A 4,508-nucleotide genomic window follows, 5' to 3' on the forward strand; every position below is an offset into this window, starting at 1 on the left:
CTTTGGGTAATAATGTGTTCACTCCTTATCATTGGTCATATAGTCAACAGAACTGTGTTTTTTCAATCTTTTTGCAGCTTTTCTCCCCATGTAGGGTGCATGTAAGATTTCATTCCCCACTCACAAGCTCATGAGCGGAAGAACAGTGTGGCAACCCAAGGTATTTATTGAATTTTGATCAAAAATTCCTTCCCAAAAAAGTCAAAATTCCCCCCTTGGGAGTAATTTAGCAACGGTAGCAAACTGCTGTGATAGAAGATGGTCGAATTTTGGTGCTTTCAACACGGTTTATTTTGAGTTCCATTCGAGCATATCACGGTTGTAATTTTAAAAACAACTGTCACTTGGGTTGGGATGTTATTTGGGTAGCCTTAGCAATGAAAGCTAAAAAAAAATATCAAAGCTTGTGTTGTTCTAAAAACGTTCTTAGAAAGCTTCTTCCACGAAAAGCTCGTACATATACAATTATCAATTCAGCGAAAGAGACACACAAAAAAAGAAAGAGAGATAGAGTAAGAGAGAGAGAGAGAGAGAGAGAGAGAGAGAGAGAGAGAAAGAGAGAGATAGAAAGATATAAAAAGAGAACGAGAGAGACAGAACGAGAGAGAGATAAAGATAGAGAGAGAGAGAGAGAGAGAGAGAGAGAGAGAGAGAGAGAGACAGATAGAGAGAGAGAGAGAGAGAGAGAGAGAGAGAGAGAAAAAAAAAGAAAAACCAACATGAGCGTATTTCCTAACAGATTTGCTAATATTTAATGTTTATTATACAATATATTTTTCTAATGCTTCAGGGATGTCAAACACAGCCTGCGTCAGCTGCAGTTGTTGAATGCAGGGTTTTCCGAGTGCCTTTCCAATGTAAATAGCATTATTTACATTATTAGCATTAAATAGTTGTCACGTGTTGTAACTAAAGGCTCTCCTTGAGATACGCTTTTCATACGGATCTAGAAGAAACCGCGTGTATCCGCGTGAAATATTGCTATTTATTCCCCATTTTTTTTTTTTTTTTGAAGTGGTAGATTTAATCTGCACAATCTATGTCATTTTATACGATTCTAACCCAATATTACAACTTTGTAACTTTTTTAATGACTTTTGAAATTAGATCACAAGAAATTTATTTTGCATTTGACAGTTGATTACTCATTGCGATCAACTGGTAATTAAAAAAAACGCGTATCTCCGAATGCGCACATAAGAGAAACCGTACATATCGGAGACTATCTGTATATCGTAACAGTTTCAGCTCAACCACATTATTTTTATCATGTTACAAAGAACCGTCGAACACAATCCAGATTGTATCGTGTTAAATATCGAGTGAAAGTACTGAAAAATTGCAGGGAAATTCAAGCCAATTCCTAATGTTAACAGCATGACAGGGTTTTCTGAGTCACTTTCCAGTGTAAACAGCGTAATCGACACAAGTTCCAATGTCATTAGCATTTGATAATGTTTACGAGACAATATACAATATTATAATATATTACAATTATTCCACACGATTTTCAACAATTCCTCATGAAAAAGATCTTCGGAAATTGTACTCGTAAAAAAGCATCAAAGTTAGAAGAGTTCAACGGTATGAAATATCATACTAAAAGATGTTCAGTATTCAGGGTATTTCGAGCCAATTGTCAATGTCAACAACATTTTTCATTGCTTGCGAGGTGTTTTTCAACACACGTTAAATGTTGTATTTGCATTACACATATTTTTCAGTTCTTTTGCATGATTTTGAACACGTTCTACGTAAGAGTTTGACAATTTTTTTTATGATGTGTTGAAAATCATGAGTGGAATTTAATTTTTATGCCAATATGTGATATGATATGTAATATTTGACCCGTCAACGGGTGATGAGATCCGACTTCAAACTCTGGAGAAAAAACGATGACAGCAGCCCGTTGAAGTTTTGAAAATCGTGCTGAAGAAATTACAAATTTTTATGGTGGAAATGAAATACCAGATCGATGTGGAATAACATTTTGCAAGCAGTGAATATGAATGTTTACATTTGAAACTGACTCGGTGGAGCGGGGCCCCAACGTCCATCACCCATGGGCCCCTTCTTGCTAGCTAACCCCTCATTGACGGGACCCCGCAATTGCTTACTTTGCTTACCGTTAAAATTGCCACTGCCAACATTCGATAACTTTTAACACGCGATTCGAGTTTCAAAGGGAGCAAATGTTATCACGATATCAAATGTACTTGAGAGCGTTAAAAAGTGTTAAGTAAGAGCTACCCCCATGAACCGTGTTTCAGAATTGCCAGCTAGGTAATATGAAGATGTAGAAAAATAAATTCAGACTCTGAAATTCGAAAGCATACTAATGTTTCCTCATTATTAGTCAATACACCACCCTTCGACCCCACGATTCACATGATTATTACGTAAGTGGTGCTGCTGTTAAGTTTGGAGTAGTTGTTTCATCGCCTCAAGATGGTACTGCTGTTGTTTTATGGCTTAACTCAAGTATACAACAGATTGACTATATTTTGGCGAATTTCAATAAAATAATTATTATGCTCAATACAAGATCCATTTATGTCATAGCTGTAATCATTAGGCTGATGTGTAGTGAATCTCTGTAGTGAATTGTGGACCACGCTTGCGATATCTAGTGCGAAGGATGTCTTAAGCGTGCTGACGTTGAGACAACAACTGATGCGTTTGTCCTGTTAAATACTGCAGTTGCGATCAACATTGCTACGCTTGCGAAATTAAGTAAAAACCCTCTATCAAGGTTCATGATGAAGCAGTAAATTAAAAGGGCTGGAAAAAGGTGTAGGGCAATGTTCAGAAATTATAAAGTGGTTCAGGTGCTGGTGTAGTTCATTCATTGCTGATTCATTGGGTAATGTCATAAATAGATTCACATTATCTGGAAGTATAAGGAATTTATTTACAGGTAGTACGTAGGCCTGATCATTGATAGATAGGTTGAAGAGTAGTTGGCATGCCGTAGCTTAGAAAAGGGCCATTGCACAGTCGTCAACTCGTACGACTTAACAACATGTCCGTCATGGGTTCAATCCTCATGTGGACCGTCCCCTCATAGCAAGCACTTACCATCCGGCTGAATAGAAGAGGTTCTACCAATCAAATATAGCTTTAGCTAGTTTAGGAGCTAGCTAGGTTGTGTTCTTCTTTGACACAACAACCGTTGTCGGTCAAGGCCCTGTCTGTATCCACTAGTGAAGTGAGCTTGGCTTTCAGTGACTTATTGTTACCATAGCAGGATAGTCAGTCCTACGTATGGGGCACGGTCTATTCGGGGCTTGAACCCGCAACGGGCATGTTGTTAAATCGTTCGAGTTGACGACTGTACCACTAGACCGGCCCGTAAAATACATTTCACCAAAATAGGGGTCCTTTCCGTTTTAAGTTCTTAGGCTAAAATTTCAGCCTGTCAGCTATTTGTATTGTATAGCAGTTTTCGAGCAGCTATCTATGTCGGTACAATATACAGGTGGGCTTATCCCAAGGTGTATGAATTTAGAAGACTGATTTTTATCATTTCTGTTTCTGAATGAAGATTATAAGAGTGTTTTGTGTATTCGTCAAGCCTCCAGAAAGCTTGTTTGAGCACTCACTTTCACCCGTCCTGTCAAAAAGTGATGTTCATACTTGGTTATAAAAAACAGGCTACAAGCTAAAACTACATACACTTTGATTATATATTCCAACACCTGATCTTTTTAATGCACCTTGGGATAAATGTAAACACCACCTTTTTCTGCCATTTTTTGGAGCAAGTACTCGAATCTAATTCTAGCTTTGAGGCTAGAATAATCTAGACTGAAAATCGCAGGCTAGTTTTGTGTGTGTGTTTTTTTTTTGTTTTATTTATTTATTTATTTATGATTTCAGCCTCCAGCTGTCAAACTCCATACAAAAAGCTGACTAGAATCGTGAAGGGCCCCATAAATGGAAACTCGAATGATCTGTCAATGGTTGCTCGGTATGCGCTCGACATTCATTTGAAAATGTTGAATAGGCATTTTACGGATTGGAAATGAAGCTTACAGCGTTGAACTGACTAGAGAAACACTGTAAAATTGTGGCGGGCCATATTTTGCCGAGCGCTGCTATATAGGGTTTACCAATTCAGCTTGAAACGTGGACAGCGTTATTCACCGTAGGCAATATGTTTTATACATCTGCCACATTTGCCTTTTGCATCAAAATCAATTTTCAATTCTTCCTCATGGTTTTGAACACATGACAAAGTCAATTTCAACTGTAAAACTCTGCCCAGCTTGTGACTTGTTCAAAATCATACCAAGGAATTTAAAACTTATTGTGATACATTATGTGACTGTTGTTGAGAATTATGAGAAAGAAATTAAATTGACAGTCATTGAAAATTATGTGAAATAACTGAAATTTTACTGTGATGCTAATACAATAAATGACAGCTCGTAAGCAGTACAAAATGTTGTTGACATTGGAAATAGACGTGGAAAACCCTGTACAGTTAATCTAATGTTCTACAGTAG

This window comes from Anopheles merus, chromosome X, assembly GCF_017562075.2.
Source record: "Anopheles merus strain MAF chromosome X, AmerM5.1, whole genome shotgun sequence".
Classification (NCBI taxonomy): domain Eukaryota; kingdom Metazoa; phylum Arthropoda; class Insecta; order Diptera; family Culicidae; genus Anopheles; species Anopheles merus.